At 33.1% G+C, this 17901-nt stretch overlaps 2 protein-coding genes across 4 annotated transcripts in view; both read right to left on the reverse strand.

The window, feature by feature from the left end:
- The window catches only part of LOC128999206 (uncharacterized), a 35286-nt gene extending 24688 nt beyond the window's left edge, over positions 1–10598 (reverse strand). For 2 of the 3 annotated variants that reach the window (XM_054425597.1, XM_054425596.1), the window contains exon 1: positions 10391–10598. The gene's annotated coding sequence lies outside the window, so the exon portion shown is untranslated. Of the gene's footprint in view, positions 1–10287 lie in introns of all 3 variants that reach the window. The other variant, XM_054425595.1, reaches the window with a different exon arrangement.
- The window catches only part of LOC128999208 (uncharacterized), a 90868-nt gene that overhangs the window by 48010 nt on the left and 24957 nt on the right, over positions 1–17901 (reverse strand). The gene's annotated exons all lie outside the window — the stretch shown is intronic.

The raw sequence follows: 17901 nt of genomic DNA on the forward strand, positions 1-17901 counted from the left end.
ATTGCAAGTGAAGGTGATATAAATTAGATGTGAGTACAGTACTGATGGGAGTGCATGGTCAGAAACGACAATAGACTATATAGAGCATTATCTCATAAAACGTTATCTTATCGCGTACTCGCGTGCAGTTAAAGGTGGACGCCACCGCTGCACCGGTTAGTTTAGCTATAGCATCTATATGCTAGGTTAGGTTAGGTAATTTAGGTTAGGTTTTGTGTTTTATCATTTGCATCGCCGTAATGTGTACAGAGTAAAGTATTAGAATTGTTGCCCTCTTATTCATGGGACCAATTTTATCAATCGGTGGTCAGGTACTACGATACGGTAGCTTTTGTAACATAACAAGTGCCATAATCTACAAAAAGTTGTCCTTTCAGTTTTGTAGAATTTGACGTGTTTGACAAAAATCAGTAATTGACTCAACTTATCAATAGTCAAAAGTTATAGCAATAATTGAAACGGGTGTTATAACTATGACAAAGGGTTGAATATAAAGCAAGTTTAGTAAAAAAGAGTGGTTTCAATAACGTTAGAGTTTATACAGAGCAGAGCAGAAGACATGTGATTCGTGCATTTGAGCTGTACAGTGTACAAAGGCGAGGCCGGTGCCTACGTCTGGCTCGTAACAATAAAACGTTCACACGCAAAGGGCCGATCCTTGTGTAGCTTTGTAGCACGTTTCGGTTTATCATCAATAGATATTTAAGTAATTTATTTAAGCTATTTCTGTCCTATCACAGTTACTATTAAATTTTTATATTTCAAACGGTATGAGAACATAGTTTACCATTCTCCATTGTTCAGTGATTTATAACCATTAGATTGTAAACCTTCCTATATGATATACTGTTTTATTTGGAAGGAGTTCCATAAAGGTATATAAGTTTACCTTTGCCAGCGAGTTATCATTTTTTAAATTTTGTTAGATAAATCTACAGTTTAGGGTGATTTCAGACCTATCGAGTCCCAGTAATAATTCTTAGCTAAACCCCAATGCTTGTAACAGGATTAAACCTAGGCTTTCAAGACCGAAGCACTGCAATCCAACCAATAAACCAGTTGAACCACATGTGAGATACTACCAAATGTTATAAAAAAAAAATAGTAACATTGGAGTGGATTTTTTGGATTCATGGTGAAGTCTTCATGTCTATTGAATATATGTTTCCAATCAACTAATTAGTACATGCTTTAAATAAGAGTTATTGTTACTCGTATTTCGGATTTGTTAAGTTAAATTTATTTAGTTCAAATGCTATTTGAACTTCCTTGATGTTAAGTACAGAAAGATTAATTTGTATAATTGTAAAGACCGCAGAAAACACGTAGGAAGTATTAAAAGGAAAGGATGTGGAGGATGGAAAATACGGCGGGAAATGGCCAGTGGTCAGCTGATTAAATACCTTCAATTTGTCTGAGCGAACCAAGCCCTACTTTCCAAGTTCTCAGGCGCTTAGCACTTAACACAATTATATAAGGTGATTAAATTAATCGTAGCTTTTCAAGCTCATTTACGGACGCCGTCAGTTAATTTGTATCACGATCGCAGAACAAGAGTTTAATTGTTCTTGTATACCTCTACATTACCGAAACATTCTACGGCTATTTGTCAACTCAATGCGATATAATAAAGATTATGCACATATTCTAGCTAGTCAATGATTGTATCCAATTTATATAAACATTAATTCAAGTAATAAAACAATACTTTCCTTCCTTTAAGCCTTGAAATAAGAAAGATAAAATAGAATATTTTTTTTCTAAAATGGTATAAACTCACTGTAAAAAATGAACAGCCCGGGTGTTAAAACTTCAAAAATACAATCATGGCCAAAATAAACAAAACCTGTGTGTCTATAACGTCAAACGGGTGTTTTTGAATGTTTCAACGCTGTTCTTTTGTAAACATGAATTTGTTTTTGTGCTCCGCTAAGTGAACATGTTTGTTTTCTCTTTGTACAGCATGTAATAGTGAAAGTTAACATGCTTCAACTATTTTACTAGTGTAATAGACTACTGTACTTCCAATATTTTACTTAAGTTTCTTGTAAAATCTTAAGTTAAGGCCAAGTTATTTTTGTATGGAATTTTGTGTTGGTCCTAAGGGAGGATATTGGGTATGAATAATATTTTCTTCGTAAAGTAAATTCTTTTTAGTTTGACAGATTGTTATGAAAATTTTAGGCATTATAAAGGATTACTCAAGGATGGTTTGTGTGAAGTTTGGTGCAGATCCGTCAAAAGGGCTCCGCCCAGTAGCTCTGGAGTTTCCCATGTGAACCTTATGATTACTCATATTTAAATGGAATTAAAGAATCTTAACAGCTGGTTCAATTAAACAATTTGATTCTGTGATGTTCAATAGCATTAAAAAGGTAATAGGTTTACCAATAGGGTGCAGCACTATTATTTTTTTAAATTTATGAGAACAGCTAATTTGCAACCAAAAGTCTACAGTAAGTAGTAAAAGTAAGCAGTAAAAGTGTACCAGGACGTGATTGAGCCATGCGAACGAGCTCATCTTGAAAATGAACGAGCATTTGACACAAAACCTCATTAGGACAGGACGACGTCTGTCGGGCCAGCTAGTTGCTTAATACAATTTATTAATTAACCAAAACTCCATAGTACATTACATAGTAAGTGATAGATTTTCAATTTGAATAACAATACAGCAGCATTACATTTGTAAATCTGGATGTACCGTAGTTACAATTTAGAAACAGGATGTTTGCATCTTGGTGACAACTGTTATAGTTTGAAGACACAATACAATAATTAACCACTTTGACTTCAACAGACGTGTTAACATTTACTAAATCACAGCCTTAATATGGGGAAATTTTAACATTGATTGTTCTAGCAGACACGCACCTTATACAACAATTATAAAAATATGAAGATCAGTATTTAAGTTTTGTAGTATAAAATTAGTTTCTAAGTTTACTTTAAACGCACAGCAGTGGTCACGAACCCCGATACGACAAAATTAAGTTGCACACATAAGGTAATTCACTGAAATATTTTGAATTTAGTCTACCGAATGACAGTGTAAATCCGTTAGTTAACAAGGTTAGTACAGTCACGAACAACAGAGCAAGGCGGTATTGTGTTGGTCGCCATAGAGTAGGATATTATTGCGTCTGTCGCCAAATATTTGCCACAGAGCAATAATGTTTACAGACTGGCGCGCCGAACGACTAATATAAAACCACCGTTTATACAAGATACGTTATAAACTACAAGCTGTGTTCTTACTAAACGGTGATCATCTGTGTTACATTAGGAGGAAAGCTGCTAGTTTGTATATTTATTTGCAATGATGAATCTTAGTAAATTTCTGTGGTACATTTAACATTTTTTTAAACTCTGTATTTGGATTTTTATATGTTAAATATAAAATGTTATATAACTGCTTTGCATTTTTGTAAGAAAACCAATTTTACTTAAGGAATCAACTAACTGGTAGGTACTGAGCATATTGTACCAAATCCAAATAAGTTTGATTTAAGACAAAAATCTATTAAAATAAATACAAACAAGAGACTTGAGAATAATATTTCCCCGGACGGACGAATGAAAAAAAATTCATAAATGTATTCAGAGAACCAGTTATCAATCTATTATTCTAAATTATTGGTAAAATGAGCTCGTATTTTTCTTTGAAATGTCACTAATAAAAGTCAACGCTGTCTTGTCTGGACATAGATCTTGAGTTTAACCAAACTGGTGATTCTCAAAGGACAATCGTCCACCATTGGATTCCTTGTGTGAGTTTCAACCTGGCAAGTCACAAGAATGAACTTGTCTCAATTAGACATTTCTAGGAGTTGGGGGCGTAAAAACGCCACAACGAATAATACTACTGTATTGGAGAAGTAAAATAATAAAAAACATTATATTACGACTGCAGCAAACAACGAATTCAAGGCTTCGTTGGGCAAGTGCCAGCGATCAAACAAGTGATAACGGCAAACATAACTGTTATCTGATTCACAAAGAGAGCAGTGTTTAGACAATTTAGAGAACTTCGGGCGAAAGACGAATAACAACACGGAAAGTTTGCAGCCAAAAGCCAAAGTCCTAACTTTGAGATGACTCGTTTCGGGGCATTTGACTGAACTCGAGTTTTAATTGGCTACTAGCATATCTGCGAGCGGAATAAGTAATTTAGAAGCGAACGAGGAAAAGTTTAACTAGATGGTTTTGGGATGAATTGCGATAATTAGCTACTTGGCTGAGTCTTATTTTTATAAATTATTTATTTACTTTTTCTACAGCGCTAATTTGAACACTTCATCCATAATATTGAGCCGTTGGAGGTTAAATAACTAGAAGATAATGACTTGATTGGTTAAGGTTGGTGGCAAATAGCCAAGTGATTTGGAGCCTGTCTGGAGCTACAAATCTTAAAAACACGAGTAGTTATATGTCTTAGTCACAGCACTTCTTTTGTTGTAAGATGAGTTTTAGTTAAAAGGTTTACCTACTGTAGTACCTAGTTCATATTTTTCACCCAACGTAGTACAGTCTAATAAATATTCTATTGATTTGTTAACTTGTTTTTTTAACTTATCACTGCAGCGGTTTTCGGAACAATCGAGCCTTTAACTGTATTGGTATTCTATGTAACCATTCTAAACAGGCATCCTAATTAGGTTCACTGCAAATATGGTGAACCTTTTTTTAAGGATTTACAGTCAACGATAAAAATATGCGTATTTCCATGGTAAGAATATTTTATGGCATACTCTATGGGGAAGCTTATTTATTTCTAATCTAAGAGTAGCTGTAGTTAACGCTGATATTTGATGAATTTCCTGTTTGAAAAAAAATCTAAATTTCATTAAGATAATATTTAAAGTCATGGATCAAAAACTAATTTTAGCGTAATTAGACTACGACGATCTAAGTATGGTAATTATCCTATCTCGTCTACCGATATGAAAGCATGGAAGTGCCATATACATTATGAGTTGGTAAATTCAAAGGTGTTGCTTCAACTTCAAGTTATATAACAAACAAACCAATTTAAAAGGTGAAAACATTTTCCACCAATTACAAAGATATTTTTTTTAACAAAGATTTCGTAAAAACCGTGTTTTTAAAGACTTAAATCGCAATATTCTTAGTTTTACCTCAATGAAAGTCTTCTAATTTGGTTGAGTGGTCTATAGTGTTATCTTCTGGCCAGGGTAGCACTTAACCCGTGCTTCGGCCACTGTGGTATTGTACTTTTGCAGAACTTTCTCTACCACGAATTAAAACTCAGTTTGTTATATGCTGGAGCAATAATACTGCTCTTAAGTTGGTTAACGTATGTGTGTACATCTTAAAAGAATAACAAACTAAATACAACATAAATGTAGGCCTACTGGAATAATAAGAAAACGGACACTGTATTTAATTCTAATGATACAAGACAAACTATTTTCCCCATTATGGACCGATTTCATCATTCTTGCTTTTTTAAATAATTAAATGAAAATTAAACTAATCGAATTCATGTATTTCTTAATTGGCATTTGATGGCAGGGAGTGCTAGAGCAAACGCAAAAATAAAAACATTTATGACAAAAACAATAACTTGTCATGGCAAAAGTGCGAGTTGAAGTTGGTGTACAATTTTAAATGCCAACAGGTTGTAATTTGTATACACATTTCGTATAAGAAATATTTACCTTAGATCTACTACTTTAAAATGGTATAAACTGCAGTCTAGTCCGTTTGGATTTAAATATTTTAGGTGGTAAAGTGGTAGCCCAAAATAATTTTATCTTTAATGCCTTAGTAATTTCCCTTACTTGTAAGGATGTCTTAAATGTGCCACGTGCCCCTAGGATGTAAGTGACCTTTCCAAGCCTAGGTTAGTACATGCAAAGCCACTCTGCCACTGTCATTAGTCTGTTGATTATTGATGATGTTGCACCAAATGCAAGGGACGAGTCCGCGTAAATCATATTTTTCCTTGGTCTATATTACTAACGAAACTTCAAGAAGTATTATAATAATTTGAAAGCCCAAAACTTAGTAATGTCAGAGTTGGAATAATAACGGTCAAGCATTTCTAATCACTATTTTTTGTTCCAAAAACACATTCAAAAAGAAATTCCTGTTAATCTGGTCCTGCCCAAAAATATCTTCTTAAGTAATTGGAAATGTACTGTACAAAAGAATTCAAGGTTCAAACTTCAAAAATGATAACTCGAGAGGGATTTTTGTTTTATAATAACCTAGATACAGTGGTTTTATAAAGGTTGCTTTGAAATTAACTTTTTAAGTTTTTGTGGAAATCACTTGGTGAATATTGTAAAGTAGGAGTGTAGCTTTTCTTTTAGCAACTCCAAATCCTTGTCGCTGAACATTTTCTAGCTAATTTATTCGTTATTAAATACATGATAACTAACTTAGATATCGATACATCCTTACCTTGATAAAAAATATTTTGATAAAATAATAGTTTAATTTTAGTACATACTATTTTACAAGAAGTGTATTCATGAACTAAGAATTTCTTTTAGTTTCCGCCGTTTCCCCATGTGATGCTCTCAGAGATATGAAAGAAACTACAGTACTGTAATTCAAACTTAGAACTGGCGTAGTCAAATGTTCAGCAACACTCATTTCAAAGTTCAAAATTACTTTCGGCTACAAAGTTCCTGTTAGCATTTATCTTACAGCCAGAGTTGTTATCTTACAAATCTATGGTATTTAATTTCATGTTTCTCTTTTTAATTCCTCTTGGCAAACGTTTACCCAAAACAATTTCAATAAATTTAACCAATTCAAAATTAAACGTTGTTAAATTTTGACCGTTTTACATTAAAGCACTATTAAAACAATACTGCTTTCAAATTAGTTCATATTAAAAACTTGCTAAGCAATCGTTGAAATATAGTGGTACTAGTGTAGCAGTAAGAGCTAATCTTGATGATAATATTTTGAAAATTATGACCACAAAAAACTTTTCAGAGGAAATTCGTTAGTTGAAACGCTGTTCTTGGCTTCCGTAATTAATATTACTCCCGACAGTAAGGGTTAAGAGGACTATTACATAAGTGGCAATCTTATACCTCCCCCACAGACATCCCTTAAATGAATCTCTAGTTATACCAAACTGTTAGTGACAGGCCGAGCCTGGTATTGACACCAAAGTAAAGTTAAAGTTGTATGCAGATAGTGTACAATTATACAACCTAACTAAACATGTCGATATTCTGCTTTACTTTACTCTACTAAAAATTATCAAACGATATTTAAATTTGTACTTAGTTTCTTTGCAAGTTATTGATTTTTTTAAATCCTAATAGTAAATATTTATTCATACTAACGTTTCTAATGATTACTAAAAGATTTTAACAAAATTTAAGTCTTATTTTAGTATTTTATTATTATAGCTTTATACTGTATCTACCTATTTTGTGCTCCTAGGTGTAAAAGGGTTAAACAAGCGTTACATTTTGCATTATTATAAAATATCGGCAACAGATAATCAAAACAATAAAATTCACCAACTTCAACCTGGAGACGAGTTAGCGTAGCGAACGAGCTAACCTGAAGGCAAGTGAGCGCAGCGAACGAGCTCCAACCTAAAGGTGAGTGAGTGTAGCGAACGAACTTCAGCCAGGACGTGATTGAGCCATGCGAACGAGATCATCTTGAATATTAAGAAGTTAAACGGGGCAAAGCCCGCGGGTACAGCTAGTACACTATATAAAGAAATGGTAATGCATTAAGACATCTGCATATAAATAATCAATAAGTAGAATTGAGCATATTTTTCCTGGTAAGTGTGTGATAACTGTTTCTCATAGTAGATTTAAAGAACCGAATTTTTCCTTTCTACATTCTCACCCCGTAGCGGAACACGGGCAGAGCAACTAGTTTCATTGCATCATGTTAACTACAAATTGGAAACAATAATTGCATTGGAACTCGTTGAACTTAACTTTAGTTTCTATTGATATTTAAAGACGATGTGTCAGTTCACCTTCCAATTTTACTCTAAAAGGATATTAAAACGGAATAAGAATGCAGTTTATTTTTGATACAATTTTATACTGTTATTATTGATGGGAACTTTATTTCTTTGTTAATTCTTCAACCTGTTATTCTTTGTAATTTATTGTTTTTTCATTGTTAATTTATAAACACTGTTATTCTTTATATTGTTACTCGATTCAAATTTTATTATTGCTATTCATTGTTAAAGCACTATTGGATTAGTTTTGTTGTAACTATCATGTTTTTCACTTGTTTTGCTACTTGCCATATTGTTGTCTGACACTTATTTTTTGTCGTTTTGTTCTTAACTAATTTATTCAATTCACTATCAACTATTGCATTGTACTAGTCTTAAAAAAGTATTTATCATAAGTTTACCAATATCAAAATGGAGCTGTCCGTTGGAATGTAAAATAAAAATAAAATAAAATAAATGCATTTGGTACAGGATGGTAGTAAAAAAATAAATCGTTTATAAACTTAAAAAAAATAAAGACATTTTATTTGTTTCTTGTTTTCTATAAAAGTTGAAATCTTCCCAACAACAGACAATTTCTACGAAATCAAGTTTTTATGAAGGTGACCTACAAAAGAAATTCAGACAATCTTGTTGCAATCACGTTGTATTTTCTTTGTATAGACATTGCAATTTCTTTATTGTATCAAAATATAATAACGTTATTAATAAAATGAGGTAATGTTACAGGGTTGAAACATATTAAATTATGTTTCTTTTGTTGTTGTGGCCAATATTTAAGGCGTCAAACAGGCTTCCCTATCTAAGAGCTTCTGAGTGAATTTATATGGTTGCGAAAACATTGAAACCAAACAAACAAATCAACCTTAGATCCTTTAAGCCGCTTTGTCTTATCGGCAAACGTTTGCTATTAATTCTGTGTATTCTTTATTGCATACGGGTGACCAATTATTATGACTGCCCGGGAGGCGCGGGTTTAATTCTTGCCAAACGCTAATAGGTTTTAGCTTTGTGATAATGCTGAGATGCGGCGGTTCTGCTCACACCTTATGCCAATTATTAATCTAACGTCATAAAAAATGCACTAAGTAAGGTGAAATTTCTCTAATGGAGATCTACCTCCATTAAAAGCCATGTGATAATAGATTTTATTTTATTTTGCACATTTTCTTCACGGGAACTGTACATTGTTGTCGGTGTAAAAATTGTAATTATGTGTGGTAAACACATTAACCTATGTTTTATGTTCAAATTTTCCTACCAATTGAAATGAAATGAGCATTACAAACTGATTAGCATACAGATTCTTCTAAATGCTACAGACATTGTTTGTTTCTTAATTGCCTCCGTTGTATTTTAAGAAGGGATTGCATTCAATATACTTGATTGTTAGTCAATCGCAATATTTACGCAGCTCAACTTGTGTTCATTTACACTATGCAATGGTCACACACACACACACACACACACACACACATGCAACAGTTCAACAGTATGCAATCTAGTTGCATGGTTTGCGCATGTACCGTGGTTTTTTTAGTAAATCATATGTTATTTTCTTGTTTGTCCTAGAGAACAGTTTTTGAATCGATATGAGTTCAGGTATTGATGAGTGTATTATTATACTACTTTGAAGGATGATTAACTACAAATTGACTAATTACATGTTGAGCGCTAATGATCTCCAATCGTCAGTCGTTGCGTCAATCTTGTACGATCGTAAGAGTTTGCATTTGTCACTGCCCCAATTTAGAATCTGGTACCACATATACCGGTACAGTATTTCATAGATACATATTGCCAACACATTTAAGTAATAAAACAATTAATTGCAGCATTTCATTGGGTTTTAAGAGTTGTTGTATCACATATTAATAGTAAATCTTATAATACTACATATACATCTATTATATGAGTTTTATTGCGATATTATCCCACAAACATACTTGGTATTGACAATTGCTTCAGTGTTCTTTATACTAATGATTGTAATTCTAGGGAGTATTCTATTGAAATTAACCCGAATAATTTAACCTAACTCTTGAGATATGTATACTAATTAAAATAAATACAATTAGTTATATATTTTCAGTGTTTACCTTTATAGTAATACAATATAAATTTGAAGTTTTGTAAAAATCATTAATATTTTTTATATTTGGACGGTAACGTTTAAGGATTTTACAATAGTTACATATAATTATACATAATTCATATAATTATATAATTCATTATATATAATTCATACATACTAATCTTGTTATTTACTCGTACATAAACCTAGCTCATGAAAACAAAGAACTTACGCTAACGTCGTATTGATCAAGGCTTGCCAAATACGCAGTGTCTATTGTATCACATTATTGCAGCTACTAGTAGAAGATTTACTAGGTTTTCATCAATACTTACAAACTGTAATGCACTATTATCAACTACCAGGTAACCCGGCCGGTTCCTCTTTCCGGTGAAAGGACTTTAAGCAATATTGACCAATCTGTTTACCACCAACAGCTCTGAGAATCTCACAGAATTAGATTTTCAACACACTTTTGAGTTTTTAACCCACTTTTCACACAACATGGTTCACTACTACACCAAGGGTGTTGCCTTATTCACATGTTTGTCAACACTGGGGCCTGCATTGCGAGCAAGGTAAGGAGGGGGTAATTTAGGGGGGAGGCCCCCCTTTACCACCTCCCCCCGAAGGGAGTAGGCACCTATTGATCCACCACCGTCGTTTCTGTCTTTATACCAAGTACTGTAATAGTTAATTTAAAATTAAATAATTGTAAGATTGAATGGATTTTATATTCCTTTGTTAGATTGTTTTTGTGTTGGTTATATTGCACTACATAGTATAAAAAAAACAGCTGTTGTATATTTAAAATCCTTCGAAAGAAATATTTTGCGTTTATTTTTTTTCGTATAACTGGTGTTGGAATTTAGGTGAGTTGTTGGTAGCGTCACGGACTTCGGGCCCAAGGCAGCGATGTCGTGGGTTCGGATCCTGGCCACTGCCGCAAACATTTTATCAGTACAGTTCACCTTCGTACTGCACTGGCTTACCCCTTACTTTGCTGTATAAGTTCCACGCACATCATTAGTCTATGTGGACTGACAAAATGCAAAATAAAAAAAGCCGGCAACCTCTAGAAACAAATTAAAATTTATACAAATTAGAAACCATGTTTGTTCAGTTTTCATTCATTCATTTTGTTTCTTGTGTAATAATTATTTTATTGTTAAATTCATATTTGTAAAATTAGCATGGTTTTATAGCCTATTTTTATGGAGTTGTGACTTTCAATAATACTTTTATGTGTTGTGTTATTAATGATAGGCATATTTTTCTGTTGTATTTACAAAATTGTTTCATATTTTTCAGAGCTGTTACTCAGTTTTATTTATATTTTAAATAGTTTTATGCATAACTTATTTACAACTTTTTTACGTTTCAAAAACTCCGTGATAAGAGCTTAAGATTATAATGTAAGTGCGTCAACTATATGAAGTATTAATCCTTTGTATACGTTATATCAATAATAGCTCTTCATTTCTTTACCACCATTTTAATTACTTTACTTTAATTACTTTACAATATTATATTCATACTGTAATGCACTCTATGATAATTCGTATTATTTCCTTATATTATTACTATTACTGTTCTCATCAAAACATTTTTATCTTTAGACAAATCTAAAAAATGTTATTTATTTATTACTTTTGCCATTAACTATCAAGCGATTGAGTGGGTTAACATAGGTTTATAATAATTTAGTTGTAATTTGTATACCTGAAAGCACATAAAGTACGCCAAATAACACTTAAAATAATATATTTACACTGATACTGTTTACTCACAAGACGGTAAATACATATAAAAGAAAAGGTGATAAGTGGTGATCGATTTCGATTGGACACTCCAACCATCATCAGACCCAATCGGTGAATAAAAATTCAACTTAACACTAATATTCCTAATAACGCTCTGTATGAATCACTAACTCTACGGATAACTACTAATGCCATCGCCATCTGAGTTTTTTTAACTACAATACTGTATATAATAAGTGCATTTTATTAACTAGGGTTTTTATAAATGAAACGTTCAACGATTTTACAAAGAATTTTTACGCAGACAATGTATGGATAAAACATCTGCAGAGCACGAGATTGTGAGAGTTCCCCAACAAAAGAGCAAATGATCTGTTTTGTTTATGACGTCTTTAGTGTGATGTTGGTGATATTCTTCCTCCTTGTTGATATAGTTTTGTTTTATTCTATTTAATACACAATATTGTTTGACACCCTGCAAATTTGTGAAGTTCAAAAGCCTTGTCAGAACCAAAAAGATATTTTGAATACTTAAGATTTAATCTACTATTACAATATCAACTGACATGATGACTTCCAGCAAAATTACTTTTTTCTTGGGTTTTCTATGGTTCAATGATTTATTACGGCGTCACCGCTTGCGTTAGGCTGAATTCTCCCTAGCCATTTTGTCAATCTTTTTTCGCACATTTCCGATCTTCAAGCTGTGTGGCCAAGTGGATATTGGGCTCACCAGGTACTTAAGTTTCCGATTGAATCCTAGGCATAGTCACTAGTCAAGATCCCACCTCCTGACTCAGCTTCCCTTGACAAATAGTTTTTTTTAATGGTACTGGTATAAAAGAAGAAAAACTGCTGGTCTTGGTGGCTACACAGGTAATTTCACTAATTTTCAACTCGTATTCAGGTTTAAATGTAGCGATAGGCGAGTTATTGATTGAGCTCTTTTTGTGCATTGCTGTTTTAATGGGTTTAACGAAGATTCAGCTCTTCATGATAACCTATTTGTGACGCAAAATTCTAGGGGGGGAATAAACTAGTATTCACCAAGTCAGGCTAGGCCTACCCCTAGAACCGGCCACACTCAAATTTCTTCCCCGGAGTGCTCAGAAGGAGCCGAGAAAAATCCAGGGGTCGATACGAAGTTGTCACGGCTTTGACTGATCAATTTATTTAAATTTAATCGAAGGCTCAGAGCTCAGGAAACGTTCAGGAAATCCTGCAGACGCTCAGTTGGAGCTATATATCATCCTTACCTTCGTTAAAGTGTTTTGTTAAATTTTGCCTAACCTTTGGAATGACTCTGTAGGGCCGACGAGTATTCAATCTTAAGCCAATGTGATATAAATACTCGTATTAAACTGTAAACTATCTGGCTAAGGACGTTGGTAAATAATATAATATCGAATAAAAGGTAAAAAGCAATTCCTACAAAGTCGTCGGGCCTAATTAATATAATCGAATGGAGAATTTATCGTGGGATGATTAAAAATAGATTTAATATTAATATTCGTGACTGTTTGATTGTTCAAATCAGCCTACTCCCAAGACTAGGTTCTCTCGCCCGCCAAAGACGGGGTTTAGAACGCAGACGACAAGTCTCGGGGCATTAAAACGGCGAACTAATTAGAATAAACGTACGTTAATCATTCGTAGAAATCGTAATTTTGAAACTAATTGGTTTAAATCAAACCAAACGATAATCACCGCTAGTCACTGGCAAGCAGGAACTGGCGGGTCGAGACTCGAGTTAGCGGAAACTAAGTTATTAAAATTTAGTTATTTAATATCGAATTTTGGAACGAAAATAGTCGTAAAACGAGAGTGAGAATGCGTGCATTAAACAAACGTAAAAATGGTCTAACTATTAGAATAGCTAACTTTCGTAATATCGGCGACCGGCGGGAATGCGTAAGTAGTCTTGTAACGACGAAGTTACTTCGAAGACGGCGTACGAACGAATAATCCTGTCTTTAAAATCCTTCGTTCCTGCCCGCTTGAGGCTTACGCGCTCAAGCGGCGAACTTTAGTACTACTAGATAACAGCTGATCGAATTCACTTGTTGAGCTGGTCTAGTTTCGTCTGTCGTCTGTCAACAAATAAACACCAGTTTGGGGTTATGTCGTCGTCGGCGTTAAATATCTGTAAAATCGGCCGGTTTAACTTTATTATGTGAAACGAAGTGCTATTATGAATAAATATGTAGTTGTGGATGTGTTTGTGTACTTCACTGTGAATAAAAATAGGCCTACGTTCTTTGGCCCATAGCCCAAGCTATGGCCAACACATAGGCCTAGGGGTAGGCTATTGTGGTTAAAAATTGGGTAAGTTCTGGTGTTCATTTATTCGCAGTACGTTTTTACCCCCCTTTAAATTTGGTACCTTACATATTAATTGTTCCTGTGACACTGTTAACATTAGTAATCTGAAACTACGGCCACGTGATGGTTTATGATCACTGATGGGACAGGTAACCAGAACCTTATGCTTAAATCTACATCTAAATGTGATCCATACGATATTACTGCCATCAAGCAGGATATAAGTTAGTATAGTATATCAAAAGCTTTGACTGAATGATGTTTTTGTGCAAAAATGTTTTAGCTTTACAACAAGCGACAACTGTTAAATTAAAGTGATTATCTAAATATATAAAAGGCAAAGCCCTCACTGACTGACTCACTCACTCACTCACTCATCACTAACTCTCCCACTTCCTATTTACCTAGGAGGCTGAAATTCGGTACACAGATTCTTTGGGCATTAAATAGAAAAACTAAGTAGTTTTTATTCTGATCGGGCTTTCGGGCTCCGCCCCAGTGGCTCTGGAGTTTCCCATATTAACTTTATGATTTTTCATATTTAAAAGGAATTTCTTAACAGCTGTTTCAATTAAACAAGTTGGTTCTGTTCTATGATGTTCAATAGCATTAAAGTTACAAGGATTACCAACAGGGTGCAGCACTATTATTTTTTTAAACTTATGACTACAGCCAATTTGCAACCAAAAGGTGAGTGAGCGTAGCGAACGAACTCCAACCAGGACGTGATTGAGCCATGCAAACGAGCTCATTTGTGAAGTTAAACGGGGCAAAGCCCACGGGTACAGCTAGTGAATATATAAAGTAAATCTTTTTGTAAATATTTCCTGTTGGTGTAAACCTTCTGTATTAGTACATCTTACGATGAATTATTCATAGATTAATCTTAACCATATCTTATATATTTGTACTATATGCAAGACGTGTTAATGGTTTTGAAGCTCAAAAACATTGTGATTCGCTTTTTTAAGACCGGTTTATCGATTAAACTTAGGTTTATGAAGAACAAATATACAGTATTTTTAAATTACAAAAATAAAATGTTATGAAATGTGTTGCAATAGACGCATAACAAAATATTATATTATATGTAACTATATGGTTGATGACGACTATATCTGCACTCGGCAACCTTTGACATTCTTATTCAGGAAGGGGATTGGAGGGAAGACATGGAGGGGGCTCAAAGACTTCTGTATAATCTGTAGAACATCTTTATGGACTGATCTACAGAAATGCAAACAAAGGGATTTGACATCAAAGACAGTAGATTTTAATTATAAACTTTTAAATAATGAAGTTATATAAACTTCTCTATTAGAAAACCAATACGATTGTGGATACCTAAATTTATATTAGGTACCGGTATTCGAATTTAAATCACTAACACAAAATTACAACCACATATTTATATAGACAACTCAAAATTTATTAAAATAAAATGTTCACAATTCCATTACTTAATATTAGAATGTTGCTAGAATAGGTAAGCATGTTGATTGTGATTGAAATTCCTATTCGTCTGTACGCTTCATGACAGTTATCTAGGATGTGTAATATTGACACTCTAAAATCCGCCTATGCTTTCAATTTTTAAAACTGGAATATAACTTTTAATCATATTTTACGTTTAAAAATACAATCAATAACAAATTTTATATCTTAGGCGACATAAATGTTAACGGCCTCTAAATTTTAAAAATGTTAGCATTTAAACGAATTAACAAAAAATATAGTTAAAATCTACTCATACAAATCTATAGAACCAAATGAATCTCAGTTAGTTAACAAGAAAACTAGATTAACAGGCACTAAATTTATTTATAATCAACCTAGCAGTAGTTTATAAGGTGGAATCCGAGATTCCATTATTATATATGTGTGTTTGTCCATTAGCACGATAACTCGAGCAAAAATGATCCGATTTTGATGAAGTTTTGTATAAACGTGTAAGCCTACATTTATTTGGACGAGTTCCGGAACCAGCATGATCGCGCTATGGGAACGGGGGTTTATGGAGGGTTTTATGGGGTAAAAATTGGGGTTTCCCCATTTGGACATTTATTTCCAAATCATTTTGTAGAGCTTAAAAAAACAAATAATGTAATATACAAAAGCGTTATCATGCGCCTAATGGTTACGAAGAAAATTTAAAAAATATATTTTAATTTCAATTTCTTAGGTTGTTTTATGGAGAATAAGTAAACGGTTGTATTATGCTTGTTTATAAACATAATTTGATACATTTCATTTTGGAAAAGGGAATTAATTTCATACTAAACTATTACGCTAAAATTCCACACAAAACAAACAATTTTTACCCTCCCTGTTTTAGCAAACCTAAGTACTCGTTAAAAATGCAATTTGGAATAAATGTGATATTTTTAAGGACATATTTTAGAGTAATTCCAATCAGGCAAATATAAACTCGCTTAATCTGCAGGATTGCTTTGGTGTGGGTATTTATACTTTACTTTAGGTATTATTATAGCCTTTAGTTATTGGTAGGATTTGAAGTTGGGACCTTGGGGACAGAACTATCACACTCTGCCACTGGACTAGATCCTGGACTAATCCCATCCTTAGATAAACTAACTTTTTGAGTCATCGAATTGGTGTTGTTTGACACAAAATTACAAATGCTAAATAAAACTTAATGTACGGTACTTGAAACTTTAAAATAAAATTAGTATTGCTTTAATAATTTAAGTGTTAAAAAAGAGATTACCGATATTTTTTAAGGACTTATTATTTATTTATAATTATTTCCTCTCAAAATTGTCATATTTGTAAGAAGATTATTATTTATGCTCTTTAAAATCGTATACCAAATTTCATAATGATATCGTTAAATATATGAATTTAAAACACACAAAAATGGTGAATAACTCTATAACAGTCATTACACCTACTCCTACATTTGTTATACTTACTAATTGGACAATGTATGCACATTTTAACAATAAATATGTTTTCTCCAAGTTATACAATATGCAAGATTGACATAGCTCTAAAATTTCATTATTCGAGTTTAATCGTAACTGAGCTATAATCCTACAATCATAACTTGCTTTCAACATAAGTTGGCCAACTGAACTAGAAACCCATTAGTACTAACTGGCTTTGCACTATCCGGACGTTCAGCGGTTGTTCGATGAATTATGCAGAGGTTCTATTTACGATGATCAAATACAAACAGTTTTTGTTTCATAGAGTACTCCTGATATTTATATTGTTATGTTTTGGACTATAACGATCCGGAATTGTGTACACCCAAAATCAAAATAAGAAATCTGATTTATTTCACAGAAAAACTTTTTCGGTGTCACGATACGCAAAGAAATGTTACTCTTGATTACTTGAACTCAACTGATAAACATACTTAGATACAATTACTAATAACAGACGTGTAAACGCATAATGTTGTACAATGTCTGAAATGCTATGAATTTACTCCGTGTTATAGTCTGTAGTGTACAAGAGTGTCTGGAACTCTGCCCTAAACCTTGCCAAGAACACTGCATTGTTGATATCTAACTGGTCTGAGCTTAATCAAACCAGAGTGATCAAAGATATCACTACAATATGCCATGTCTGTACCGGCTTGAGAGGGGTACAACAACAGCAAATAACGTACAATTCATTGATTATGCTTGTTTCTTACTAGTTTCATTTATATTTGTGTAATCTTTTCTTAAATAAATATAATAAATTAGTACTCCATAGTGGACACAGATTCATTGCCGACTTACAAATTAAAA

Source organism: Macrosteles quadrilineatus, unplaced genomic scaffold (assembly GCF_028750875.1).
Source record: "Macrosteles quadrilineatus isolate MER2022 unplaced genomic scaffold, UCM_ALF_1.0 Scaffold_8__2_contigs__length_117827958, whole genome shotgun sequence".
In the NCBI taxonomy this organism is placed as follows: domain Eukaryota; kingdom Metazoa; phylum Arthropoda; class Insecta; order Hemiptera; family Cicadellidae; genus Macrosteles; species Macrosteles quadrilineatus.